This window comes from Phoca vitulina, unplaced genomic scaffold (genome assembly GCF_004348235.1).
Source record: "Phoca vitulina isolate PV1807 unplaced genomic scaffold, GSC_HSeal_1.0 scaffold28, whole genome shotgun sequence".
Lineage (NCBI taxonomy): Eukaryota > Metazoa > Chordata > Mammalia > Carnivora > Phocidae > Phoca > Phoca vitulina.
Window position 1 is genome coordinate 10247847 of NW_022589731.1, and position 14862 is coordinate 10262708.

At 41.3% G+C, this 14862-nt stretch overlaps 1 pseudogene; it reads right to left on the reverse strand.

Moving 5' to 3' along the window:
• Positions 1 to 13493: 13493 nt before the first annotated feature.
• LOC116643920 lies at positions 13494 to 13910 on the reverse strand (annotated as a pseudogene).
• Positions 13911 to 14862: the final 952 nt, after the last annotated feature.

The following is a 14862-nucleotide window of genomic DNA, read 5'->3' on the forward strand; positions in this document are numbered from 1 at the left end:
CCAAGCCATGGGCCCCCAGGTCTTTGTGGGCTCTGAGGGGGAGCCTCTTGTCGTGTCATTGGGCTTCTAGCAAGTTCTGGATCTAGCACTTGCTCCCTTTTCCATTCTCAGCTCACAGAATAGTGTTCCAAGTTGTTTGTGCTCTTTTCCATTGACTTTCTCATACTTCCCCATACATACTGTTATTCACAGCAACAGAACAAACCACCCTGATACTTAGTGGCTTAAAGCAATGACAATATTTATTTTGCTCACAAATGTGCAATTTGGGCAGGGCCTGGTGGGGACAATTCATCTCTGTTCCACTTGACATCAGCTTCAGAGGTTCAAATCATCTGAAGGTTCATTTACTCACATGTTTGGAGGGTGATGCCCTTTGCCAGCTGGGTCATCAGTCGGGACTTTCCATGTGGCTGCATGGCAGCCTGACAGCATGGTGGCTAGGCCCCAAGGGAGCCAGACGGAAGATATGTAGATTTAGTCTTGAAAGTCATATGGCCTCATCTCTGTTGTAGTCACAGGCCCATCAAATTTTAAGAAGAAAAAGACCCCACATCTTCCTGGATAAGTATCAGGATCACATTGTAAGAAGAGTTGTGGGATACCCCATAGTGATGCAGTGATCATTAAAAAATACAATCTGACACACATACCTGCTTCCTCAGGCCACAGGGTCTTTGCACATTCCGTTTCCTCTGCCTGCAACATCCCTTCCCATCTACCCCTCATTAATGCCAATCATCCCTTATATCTCAGATGAGTTGTTATTTCTTCAGGGAAGACTTCCCAAACTCCCTGACCAGGTCAGTTCCCCCTAGCTTATGATTTCTGATTCTTGTCACAGTTATATTTTATATATGTGCATATATAAATATATGTGTATGATTATATATGTGTATATATATATATACATAAATATATTTATACACATACATACATACATAGATGTGTATGTGGACAGACACACACACACACACCAATGTCTGTCTCTCAGTTAGATGGTAAGCCCCCCATAAAGAGGAACTGCAGAGTTCGTTTTTGCTCATCATGCTATCATCAGTGGCTAGTATACAGCCGATGCTCATTCATTTATTAAGTGAAAAAAATGCACAGGTGCCAAAGGCTGGATTTTGGAGTCCCTTGTGCTGGGCTGTGATTTGCTGATGGCTGTGTTACCCCTGGGGCAGAACTATTCAATCCAGATAAGAAGAGAGAAACAGAGAAAGGTGTTTCTGAGTTTGACCCCGGAGTAGCACTTGAGCTCGATTGGGGAAGGTGTTAATGTTCATCTCTGTAGAATGAATCCCTTCTGCCTGGCTCCCACAGACCCGCTTACAAATGCTAATGAGTTCATTTCAGTTGTCCCTACAGAGCAGCTCAGATAGTTCTAGTCTTCCAAAAGAAATTAGGGGAGACTTGGAATTCTGGGCAAAATACAGAACTCATGAATAGTTTCCAGGTGGGAGCCAGCTCCACCTTCCGCTCCCTTGTCAGTGAGAGGAAGGAGAGACCTCCAACCTGTTCTGACTTTGCACCAGGATTAACAAAACATGCTCTGCTAGGGTGCACATAGATTCCTTCACCAGGCAAAGGCTTTCAGGTTCAGGAAGCATAAACCCTAATTATGGAGGAGGGGGAAATGGGGCAGAGTCTGCAATGGGGTGGGAAGGGTTTCCAGGAGGGGCATGGAGAAAGAAAAGGCAGTTTCATAACCAGTTTTGATGTGAAATTAATACTCCATAACACATTTGTCTGCAGCATGCAGATTTACAAACCTCTCTGCAAGAAGCAACAAAAACAAAACCAACATGGAGCAGAGCAGAAATCAGGTTCCTCCCACACCTGTTCCAGGGGGAACCCACAAGCCCAAACCTCCCAAAGAACATGGTCGTGCTCTCATTTATGCTTGGACACCAACTTCTGAAGTCCTAAAAGCAATGAGGGCCTTTTCCCATCTGCCCCACACAAAATCTATGCCCCTGGAAGGGGGAGAGGCTAAAAAAAATGAAGTAATGGGGTGGCCTGGCTGGCTCAGTCGGTAGAGCATGTAACTCTTGATCTCAGGGTCGTGAGTTCAAGCCCGCACTGGGTATAGGGATTACTTTTAAAAAATACAAACTAATACCTGAGGTACTGAGCAGCAGTTCTTAACCTTCTTTCATGTCATGGTCCCTTCTGGCCATCTGGTAAAGGGTATGGACACCTTCTCAGAGTCTCTATATATATATTTTTAAATACATTAAATAAAATATATACAACTGATTGCAGACTTCCACTGCTGACCAAGATTAAAATAAGGATCAGATTTACCTTTTTGCCTGAAATAACTAAAAAGCTAGACACAGTATATGAAACAATAGTTTTTAAAACACTGAGTATCAGACAACAGTATCAGTGACCCCTGAGGGATGGGAAACAAAGTAGGACAGCACTGTGGTTGCCTGGAGAGTTTCCAAACTATGTGCAAGGACAGGGAGCCCCTGGTCTCCCTGAGTTGAGGAGAAGAAGCTGGGAGAAAGGGGAGGCCAAGGTGGCTAGAGTTTGCATAACAGAATATCGAAGAGAGAGTGCTGCACAAAGAGAAAACTCTAGAGATCTGGAGAGGGTTTCCACTGAGTCTTCAACTGAGTACTAGTCAGCACACTTGTGTGAAGAAATTGCGCAAGGCAAGAAGAGAACCACCTGGAAGGACTATAGGGAAGAAACAATTCTTGGAGCTCACACAGGGTCAAGAACAGTTCCTCTTCTCATCAACCAGACTAAAAATCTCAAAATCCACAGGACATCAGGTAGAGTACTCAGAATGGTATTGTCTCAGTAGTTGGGAAAATTTAGTTCTAATCTAAATGCTGTTCTGGTCTCACCCACCAAGCCTTAAAAATAAGATTTAAAAAAAAATCAAACCGGGCGCCTGGGTGGCTCAGTTGGTTAGGCGACTGCCTTCGGCTCAGGTCATGATCCTGGAGTCCGTGGATCGAGTCCCGCATCGGGCTCCCTGCTCAGCAGGGAGCCTGCTTCTCCCTCTGACCCTCCCCCCTCTCATGTGCTCTCTTTCTCTCTCTCATTCTGTCTCAAATAAATAAATAAAATCTTTAAAAAAAATAAATAAATAAAACTGATTCCAAGCAATTTAACCATGTTCCAGAACAAAGTTCAAGAGTACTTAGAATACTTGCAAAAATACAAAAATATCCAGCACCCCAAAGAGTAAAGTTCACAATGTTTAGTGTGGGTAAAAAGTTACCAGGGTGCAAAGAAGCAGGAAAATAAATCCCATAATGCATATGAACATTGATCAATCAAAACTGATTCAGAAATGATACCATACTGATGATAGGGGGAATTAGGAGGCTCAGTTAGTTAAGCATCGGAATTATGATCTCAGCTTGGGTCTTGATTTCAGGGTGGTGAGCTCAAGCCCCACGTTGGGCTCCACACTGGACATGGTAAGTTCAAGTCCCACGTTGGGCTCCACACTCCAAATAAATAAATAAATAAATAAATAAAATTATCTGAAGCATCACTGAGCTATAAGATGACCTCAAATAGCCCCCAAAATATGTGACTGGGGTCCTCAAAGAATAAAATATTTGAAGAAATAATGATCAAAAACCTTTTAAATTTGATTTTAAAAATAACCCAAAGATCTAAGAAGTTCAACAAACCCCGAGCACAAGAAACCTGAATAAATGTATACTACCAAGGTATATCTTAATAAAATTGCTTAAAACCAGTGATGAAAAATTTTAAAGTAGCCAGACATAAAAGACATACTACACACAAAGGAACAAGATAAGGATGACAGGAGAATGCTTGTGGAAAACAATACAAACTAGAAGACAGTGGACTGTCTTAAAGAAAATTTTAGAATCTTTAAAGTACTGAAGCAAAACATAAAACCAAACCCCAACTGGCAACTTAGAAATTTATACTCAGCAAAAGAATCTTTCAAAACCAAAAGTAAAACAAAAACTTTTTAGACATACAAAATTTGGAAGAATTTATTACCAGGATACCTACAGCACAAGAAATGTTAAAGGAAGTCCTTCAGGAAGAAGAAATATCCATCAGAAATCCAGATCTACACAAAAGAATAAAGAGTACTAGAAATGTTAACAGCATGGGTAAAAATAAGATTTTTGTCTTTATTAAATATCTTTTTCTTTAAAGATTTTATTTATTTATTTGACAGAGAGAGACACAGTGAGAGAGGGAACAGAAGCAGGGGGAGTGGGAGAGGGAGAAGCAGGCTTCCCGCGAAGCAGGGAGCCCGATGCGGGGCTCGATCCCAGGACCCTGGGATCATGACCTGAGCCAAAGGCAGACGCTTAACGACTGAGCCACCCAGGCACCCCTTAAATATCTTTAAAATATATTTGTTTAAAGCAAAAATACAGTGTACTGTGGTGTTTAAAATATATGTGGTGGTAAAATATATGACAATAATAACACAAAAGCTGAATGAAGAAAAATGGAAGTATGTTATTATGAGGTTCTTACACCATAGGTAAAGAAAAATAGTATCACTTGAAGGAAGACTGTGATATATTAAAGATATATGCTACAAACCCTAAGGCAAGGGCAACCTGGGTGGCTTGGTCAGTTTAAGTGTCTGACTCTTCATTTTGGCTCAGGTCATGATCTCAGGGTGGTAAGATTGAGCCCTGTGTTGGGCTCCACACTCAGTGGGGAGTCTGCTTGGGATTTTCTCTCTTCTTCTCCTCTGCTCCTCCCCCTGCTCACATGCTCGCTCGCTCTCTCTCTCTCTCTCTCATAAATAAATAAATCTTTAAAAAAATTAAAAAAAAAACCCTAAGGCAACCATCAAAATAATATAACAAAGTTATAGTTAATAAGCTATCACAGATGATAAAATGGAATCATTAAAATGTCATTTTAATCCAAATGAAAGTGAAAAAGGGAACGAAGAACAGATGCGACATAGAAAACAAATAGCAAGATGGTAGATTTAAATCCAACCATAGCAATACCCACATTAGACATAAATGGTCTAAACACTCCAATCAAAAGGCAAAGATTGTCAGATTGCATAAAAAAGCAAGGCTTATCTATATGATGCCTATAAGATATGACTTTAAGTATAAAGACACAAATAGCTTAAAAGCAAAAGAATTGAAAAAGATATACAATGCTAACATGAATCAAAAACATGAATCTCGGGGCACCTGTGTGGCTCAGTTGGTTAAGCGTCTGCCTTCAGCTCAGGTCAGGATCCCAGGGTCCTAGGATCTAGCTCTGCATGGGGCTCCCTGTTGAGTAGGGAGCCTGCTTCTCCCTCTCCCTCTGCCCCCCCCCCGCTCATGCTCTCTCTCTCTCTCTCTCTCTCAAATAAATAAATAAAATCTTAAAAACAAAAGGAGTAGCTAAATTAGCATCAGAGTTGATTTAGGAGCAAAGAATATTACCAGAAATAAAGAAAATCATTTTGTAACTGTATTCCTATATATTAACAAAGAGCAACTGGAAATTGAAATGTAAAGACATTTACAATAGCATAACAATGTAGTTTCTGGACTAGCATCAAATATAAAATACTTAGGGATAAATCTGACAAAAGATGTGCACTAAAAATGACAGAATTTGTTAAATTAGAGAAGTTCTAACTTCTCATTCCTAAGATATGAGCTGCATCTAGTGACTTCCTTCCAAAGCGTACAGTATAGGGGCACTTGCACCTTGCTGGCTCATTCGGTAGAGCTTGTGATTCTTGATCTCAGGATCAGGAGTTCGAGTCCCACATTGGGGGTAAAGTTTACTTAAAAAAAATGCTAACATTTTAAGCAAAAACAAAAGCCAAGTGTATAGTATGGAAAGATGGAAAAAAGAGAGTAACTTGACAGTGAAGAAACCTGACAAATCCATCTCAGCCAGAAAGTCAAGGCCACCATCAACAGTCACAAATCATGTTGATATATGTACATTTGATACGATATCATAAAAATGGCACTTTACCTCTGTGGTTTTCCTTCTAATAACCCATTTCTCCAGTCTTGTGAGAAAAACATCAGAAAAATTCCAACGGTGGGGTATCCTCCAAAATATTTGACAAATACTTCTCAAAAACACAGAATATTGGAGAAACCATCATACCCAAGAGGAATCTAAGGAGACATGACAACTAAATATAATGTGATATCCTGGATATAATCCTGGAATAGAAAAAGGACATCAGGTAAAAACTAAGACTATCTAAATAAACTACAGACTTTAGCTAATAATGTTACATTAATATTGGTTCATTAATTGTAACAAATGTATCATACTAATGTAAGATATTAACAAGAGAGGAAACTGGGCACACAGTATATGGGGATCTCCATACTAACATCTCATTCTCTTGTATATCTAAAATATTCTAAAAATTAAAGTCTATTTTTTTAAAATTAAAGAAGATCTAAATAAATGGAGAAATTGACTGTATTAATGGGTGAGAAGACTCCATTTTGTTAAGATGTCAGTTGTCCCCAAACTGATCTGTAGCAAGAATAGGCAAACCCTGGCCTGTAGGCCAAATCCAGCCCACCACCTGTTTTTATAAATAGCGTTGTATTGGAACACAGCCACACTCCTATGTTTCTGTGTTGGCTGTGGATGCTTTCATGCTACAATGGCAGAGTTGAATAGTTGTGACAGTAAAATATTTACTATTTGGCCCACTGTAGAAAAAGTTTGTTGATCCCTTGATCCAGTGCAATCCCTATTAAAATCCTGGGAGGCTGTTTTATAGAAATCAACAGGCTGCTTTTAAAATTCATATGAAAATGCAAAAGACTAAGAAGAGCCAAAGCAACTTTTTTTAAAAAGAACAAAGTTAGAGGAGTAACACTATCTGACTTCAAGATTCATTATAAAGCTACAGTAATCAAGACAATATGGTATTGTGTAAAGATAGATAAATAGGTCAATGGAAGGGAATAGAGAGTTCAGAAATAGACCCATACATATATAATCAAGTATTTTCCACAAAAATGCAAAAGCAATTCAGTGGAAAAAGCATAATTTTTTCAGCAAATGGTGCCAGAGCAATTGGACATCTGTATGAAAAAATAAATAAAAACTTAGATCTATATCTTGCTTGCACCGTATAAAAAACATTAACACAAAATGGGTCACAGACCTATATGTTAAACCTAAAACTGTAGAACTTCTAGAAGAAAGCACAGGGAAAAATCTATGTGACCCCTGGTTAGGCAAGGATGACTTAGATCTGACACTGAAAAGATAATCCACATATGCACAAAAATTGATAAACTGGGACCTTATCAAATTAAGAACTTCTGCTCTTCAGAAAACACTACCAAAAGGACGAAAGGACAAGCCAAACATGGGAGAAAAACATTTTCTGATCAATATCTGATAAAGGACTTGTATCCAGAACATATCAAAACTCTCAAAACTCAATAATAAAACAGACAATTCAAAAGAAAACGAGCAAAACACTGGCACAGACTCGTCACCAAAGAAGAGACACAGATCGTAAATAAGCATATGAGAAGAAGCTCACTACCATTGGTCACTAGGAAGTGCAAAGCAACACCACCATGAGATATCACCTCACATCTATTAGCGTTCCTAAAATGAAAAAGACCAACCACACCAAGTGTTGCTGAGGATGTGGAGCAACGGAGTATTCGTGCACCAGTGTTGGGAATGTAGGTGCTACCAACGCTTTGGAAAGAAGGCTGGCAGTTTCTTATGAAGTTGAACACAAACTTCCTATTTGACCTAGCCGTTCCACCCCTAGGTCATTACCTAAGAGAAAGGAGAGCCCATATCCACACAAAGACTTGTACACCAATGTTCAGTGCAGCTTCATTTGGAATCGCCAGGAACTGGAAACAACACAAAGGCCCATCAGCAGGTGAATGGATAAACAATGTTTAACTGCACAGCGTAACACCACTCAGGAAAAAAAAACAAAAAACAACCAACAAACCAGTGATACATAAAGCAGTAGAGATGAATCTCAACATAATTATGCTAAATAAAAGAAGCCTAATTTAAAAATAAGAGTACATGCTGTATAACTCTACATAAAGTTCTAGAAAAGGCAGATTAGATTTCCCTGGGGCTTGGGGTCTGAGGAGGGGCAGATGGGAGGAGTTCCAAATGAACATGAAGAAACCATAGCAAGTGATGGACAAGTTCACTCTCTTCACTGTGATGATGATTTCACAAGTGTAGACTTATGTCAAAATTGGTCAGTTGTACACTTTAAATATAGGTAGGTTATCATAGGCTCAATTGTACCTCCATAAAGATGTTAGAAGTGAAAAACAAATCAAAAATACATAGAGGATTACAAAAGAGCCCGATCATATTGAAATACAGCTCTGTTTTTTAAAAACAAATCTGTGATGTAATTACTTGTTTTTTTATTAGGCAAGTCTAAGAACTATTGTGACTTAGAATTAATGATGAATATAAATGATATTTTGATGTTTCCATAACCATCATTATGTGACATAAAAATATCTGTGATTTCCAGTAGTGTTCCTGTCATGGTGGCCCACACTAAGGAAGCAAAGCCAAGAAATGGACAGAGAAACTCTGTCTTATTCATATCACCATCGCTGGAGGAGGTATGCTGGAAGAGCTGAAGTTTTGTTTGTTTGTTTGTTTAAAGATTTTATTTATTCATTTGACACAGAGAGACACAGCGAGAGAGGGAACACAAGCAGGGGGAGTGGGAGAGGGAGAAGCAGGCTTCCCACGGAGCAGGGATCCCGATGCGGGGCTCGATCCCAGGACCCTGGGACCATGAACTGAGCCGAATGCAGATGCAGACACCTAACAACTGAGCCACCAAGGCGCCCAGAAGAGCTGAAGTTTTATTTTTACGCCTACTCCCTTTGTCATTGTCTAGTTTTGGCTTGGGGATTAAGGCGAGTTCATAAAGTGGATTAAGTGGTTTCTCTACCTTTTTTATATTATGAAAGTTTGTTTACATAATATGGGAAATACATTTAGGCCTAGCAGTTGTTTGGAGAATTATAGATTTTCGGTTTTATAAATTATATTTTATTATTATTCCCATATTATAAGTAATATGTGCTTGTTGAAACACATGAAATAATTAGGAATGTTTAAATATAAAGTTAATATTTTTTTTAAAAAAAGGGTCACAGTTACTGCACTGCTCTTACAGTTTGTTGCCCACATTGATAATAGTAGGAAATGCTAAATTTCAGTGAGAGCTCAGTAAAAATACAGATGCAATGTTTTGCCTTGAAGTTCACAAACCTCTGGATTATGTGCACATCAGGAACTCCTGGAAAGCCTTTGGGATCAACCTGGGGTAAGAGGAGCAGTTCAGTGTGCAGAGCTATTTCTCGAAAATGGCAATCACCAGTTTTCTCTTCTTTCCCTCAGTAAGGTTGACGGCCTCAGGGTATAATAATAATAATAATAATAATAATAATAATAATAATGGCCTGAGCCCTGGGAATAAGTAGCATCCTTTTTCAGGAGGATTCGTGGGATATGCCCACTCCACCCGCTTGACTTACTCTCCAGAATAGATCTCCCGCCTTTCCTCCTAACAGTCATTCCTATGTCAAAGAGGAAACATTTCCTTAATAAAGGCCACCCCCAGCTGCTTCCAGAGAAAGCAAGCTAGAGTCCACAGTGAGGGCACTTTATCTTGAGGAAATTAAGTAGAGCAGAGTTAAATAGAGCCTGGAGTTGCTAGGGGCCCCTTGGCTTAGGTATGGAGAGAAAAGTTCCCTTTGGTTCCAGCACCTTCTATGAGCCGTGATCATAGGACTCAGCCCTCCTGAGTCCTTTGTCTCTGAAGGGGTCAGGTCTTTCCTGTTGAGTTCCCAGTGGGAGCTGCTAGCTTCGGAGTGTAGAGCACAGTTAACTCAGTTCCCCCCCTCCCCCACCCATGCTGCTCATAGGAGCCCTAATTCCCTTTAAATGCTGGTATTTGGCCTGCAACAGGGATTGGACTATTTCCCTGACTCGTTCATGGTCAGGCCACCCTGGAGGCCCGCCTCCCACTAGTCTGTGATCTTCCTCCAGGCTCCTTCTGTTTGCTCTGAGAATATCCTTTGGTCTTGCTCCCCTCAGCTGCCCTCCTTACAAGGTCCGTAAAGTTTCCTTTCTGCCTCTGGCCTGGTCATCACAGATGCTTTCCTTGCTGTCCCACCTTAAAATCAGGAACACACACCAATGCTGTCAGAGATTCCTGGTACATGTTCATGTTTATTTATTTATTTATTTATTTATTTATTTATTTTTAAATCTTAATTCAACTTTTAACCGTCACCATTGGGCACTAACAAACTTTTTTTTTTTCTTAAGTAATCTCTACCCGCCATCATGAGGCTTGAACTCATGAGCCCAAGATCAAGAGTCACATGCTTTACCAAATGACCCAGCCACGTGCCCCTGTTTTCAAGTTTAAAGTGTTCTCAGGAAAATCTCTCTCAGTCTTCCCTTGCTTTTTAAAAATACATCAAGAGTTAAGAACCCACATTTGCATTTCAATTCTGTGGCTTTGACCCCCTACTCTTGGAATCCTCCCTCTATTTAGGAAAGGGCTATCTGCCACCCAGGTAGAGCTCCTTTGAGCAAGGGAGCACTAGGTAGGAGAGCATCATTGGAATATCTCAGGGTCTTCACTGGAGGGATTGGGAAGTGGCTGGTGCAGGAAAGTGGAGGGAAAATATATCAGGAAAATGGAAGAGTAAGCCCCCTTCTCCCACATTGTCTAGACCCCATCTCTTGCAGAAGTTGTGTTCAGTTTGTCTGGGACAGGAGCCATCAATGTTGGAGGTGAATTTTAGAGGCTGGGGCTCCCTGGAGAGGGTGGGGTGTTCTAATTTGAGGTGGCCAGGGGCTGGGAAGAACCAGATAAGGAGCCCCAATCCCCAAAGAGAGTCCTAAGATACAAGGAGCCTAAGATACCAGAGTAGGGGGTTGGGCTTGTTTATGTTAGAGGTTTATGTTCTCCAAATCTCCAAAGGACAGATGCTGGAATTGAGGTGAAGGTTGCTATTCCTTTACTGACCACCTTCTCCTGCCTGAGAACTGGTAGCTGGCTATTTATGTGATCGATGATTGATGGGAGGAACTAGTAAGGTCAGCAAAGCAGAATAGTTAGGATACAATGAGGTACCGTAAGTCATTCATATTTATCACTTCTCCTGTTACTGATGTTTTAGCTGCTCCAAGCATTTTTGAGCCAATCCAAGTGACTGGACAGCACATCTTTGTCACCATTGACTTGCCTGGAATGTAGGCTCTAACTTGGCACAGGGACCTGCAACTCACAAATGATCCAGGTTTCAGGCTCTCTCTTTGAACCTTCAGTTGGCAAAAGACCAACACTTGCCAGTATGCTCTCCATCTTCCTGCCCAGACTCTGGAGGACAGGCATCAAGCCCCAGCCTTAGAAGCAAATCTGAGTGGATTTTGCCCCTAAAGGGGATCAACGGAGACATGGTGGGTGGAGGCAGGAGACATAGGTGGATCTGGACAGACCACAAGCTAGAGTAGGGGCTCTGAGAAAATTACCACCATGCTGAGTTCAAGTTTTATTTTATTTTATTTTTTTAAAGATTTTATTTATTTATTTGACAGAGAGAGAGCACAAGCAGGGGGAGCTGCAGGCAGAGGGAGAGGGAGAAGCAGGCTCCCTCCTGAGCAAGGAGCCCGATGTGGAGCTCCATCTTAGGACCCTGGGATCATGATCTGAGCCAAAGGCAGATGCTTAACTGACTGAGCCACCTAGGCGCCCCATGAGTTCAAGTTTTAAATTCTTAGTATAAAGCACAGTGCCTTGGCACATGGGTATATGCTTAGTAATTCTTTATTGGATTGAGAGGAACTATCTAATGATGATATTAGCAAATATGAACATAGATTCTATAGGATTATGAAGCTGGGAAATAATTTTTAAATTAATTGGATTGTACATATGATAGACAAAGAAATAGGTCCAGTAGCTCTATTAAATGTGAATAATAAAATGAAAATGCTTCTAGAAGGTAACATAGGAGGATATCTTTATGACCTTGGGAGAGGTCAAGATTTCTTAAACAGCAAACACACAAAAGTAATACCCATTTAAGTTAAAAGCTTCTGTTCGTCCAAATGTACCATTATGAGAGTAAAAAACCAGCCACAGACAAGGAGACGATATTTACAAAACTTATGTCTGATGAAGGTCTTATATCTACAATATGTAAAGAATTCTTACATATCAATAAGAAAAGACACACCATTTTTAAAAAATGGGCAATAGTCTTAAATAAGCATTTTACTAAAGAAAACATCTAAATCATCAGTGAGCATGTGAAAAGGTGCTCAAAATCATGAGTTATTAGGAAAATGCAAATTAAAACCATAAAAGGGAGTAAACTGACAATACCAGGTGATACAAATGAATCTCTCTGTGCATTCTTGAATAAATTGGTTCAACAACTTTGGAGAAATTTGGTACTGCCTAGCAAAGCTGAACATACGCGTACACTAATGTTACAGAAATATTACCCTTAGATGTATACCCAATAGAGAGGCATTCATATATTAACAAAAGAACCTGAACAAGAAGATTTATAGTAGCCCCTTTGCCTTGGCTAAAAGCAACCTAAAAGTTCATATTCATTGTATACGTATATATTTACAATATACAATGAATAAACTTATATTGATTACATATTATAAATTTGTCTTCCACTGTAGATGGGGTGCCTGGCTGGCTCAGTTTGGTGGAGTTACATACTGGTGGAGTGTGTAACTCTTGATCTCGGGGTTGTGAGTTCCAGTCCACATTGGGTGTAGAGATTACTTAAAATCTTAAAAAAAACAAATTTGCTTTCCATTATATACAGTAATGAAAAAGAATTGCTGCTACATTGTGACAATGTTACAATGTGTGTGAGTGTGAGAGGGAGAGAGACAAAGGGTAAGCTTTATTTATACTCTCAAATTCTTACAACTTTACATAAAGTCCTCATCCCTTCCTCAGAGATGGCAGAAACTTTAATAAGAAATCCACCCCCATAGACAATATGGTGAATTTAATGTCCCCCCCCTCTTTGGGGGAGGAGAAGTCACACTACACACTTTTGGAGACACTCCAAAGGTTGTCTGGCACTTCGGTACAGAAAGGATTTGGTGGAGTGCCTGGGTGGCTCAGTCAGTTAAGTGTCTGCCTTCAGCTCATGTCATGATCCCAGGGTCCTGGGATGGAGTCCCGCATCAGGGTCCCTGCTCAGCGGAAAGCCTGCTTCTCCCTCTCCCTCTGCCTGCCGCTCCCCCTGTGTGTGCTCTCTCTCTGTCAAATAAATAAATGAAATCTTAAAAAAAAAAAAAAAAAAAGGAAAGGCTTTGGTCCCATCTCTTGCTGGCTTAGGATACTAAGAGGCACTTAAAGTTGGTTGCTCAATCCCTCTGGGCTGGGGTGGGGCAGAAGGTGGACAGGGAGGTGGCCTGGGACAGACGGAGAGACCATGCGTGTGGGCTCAAGTCCTTGTCAACAGAGATGGTTGATCCTGGGTGGCTGCTGGGGTGGCTGAGGGCCTGAGTGCTCCGGCTGGGTGGATGCTGCTTTGGTGGCCTTTGTCTGCCCAGTCCACCAGCTCACTGCTCTGGAGCCGTAGCTGGATCTCCCCTCGGCCCCCTCCATGGTGTTGCTGGCATGGATGATGTTCTTGCTGATATGGATGCTGACGTCCCCCCTGATGGTGCTGGGGCAGCCTCAGCTGAGTCTGTGTGTCCTGTCATGGCCCTGGAGGAGCAGACCACGTTGGGGCCTTCCCAGACCACAGCCACATGGGGCTGGAGCTCATGTAGAGGATGAGGGCTGGGCAGAAGGGCTTCCTCGGCAGGTCAGGGTAGTGACGGGCAAGGCCTCTCTCTGGCGCCTGTAGCATGTCCATCCCCACCAGCTTGAGGCTCCTCCACTCAAAGCAGTGGGTCACATCCCCAGGGAGCCGCCCCCCCCCTTCACTGCAATAAGGGTCCACTCCCGGATCCTGGAGGAACCTCTTGAATTGGGGCTTGCGAGCAGGCTCCTGGTGTGACCCGCAGGCGGCTCAGCAGCCCCTGCAGCTCAGCGTGCGCCAAGAGGCCTCCCGGTCCCTGGCCCGCAAGCTGTGGGCTGAGCGTGGAATGCTGCCCGCTACATGGTTGAATCTCACGCACTTGTTAAACAGAAGAAGCCAGAACCAAAAGAGCGCATACTATATGATTCCACTTCTGTGCCGTACAAGAATAGGCAAAACTAATCAAGAATCATAAAAGACTAGAGGTTGCTTTTGAGGTAGGATTGCCAGACAAAATACAGCCCACCCAGTGAAATTTGCATTTCAGATTAAAAGCAAATAATTTTTTATTTTAAGTATGTCCTAGGCACTATTTTTATTTGCTAAATCTGGCAACCCTACTTTGGGGGGATATTTGCTAAATCTGGCAACCCTACTTGGAGGAGACATGAGGATGGCTTCTGTGGTTTGGATAATACCCTATTATCTTAATCCAGATGGTAGTTACATGGGTGTGTCTATTAGTACGAATTCAGCAAGGTGAATGTTTATGATTTGTGTACTTTATTCTATGAATGTTATCCTTCAACAAAAAGTTTTAAAAGTTTTACTAGAATGATATATGAAAGGAGTCCTGGGTTCAAATCGTAGCTTTTTGGGTCCAGTTTTTCCAAGTCTCAGTTTCTTCATCTGTAAAACAGAAATCATTTTAACAAAATCTATCCTCCTCACTGCACTTTGTGCAAGAGGAAGTGTGAGTGCAGAGAGCTGAGATACCTCGTTCCGGGCAGATCATGAATGGCTCTGACAGGTTCACAGCCATCAGTCTAGAACCCACGTGGCTTAC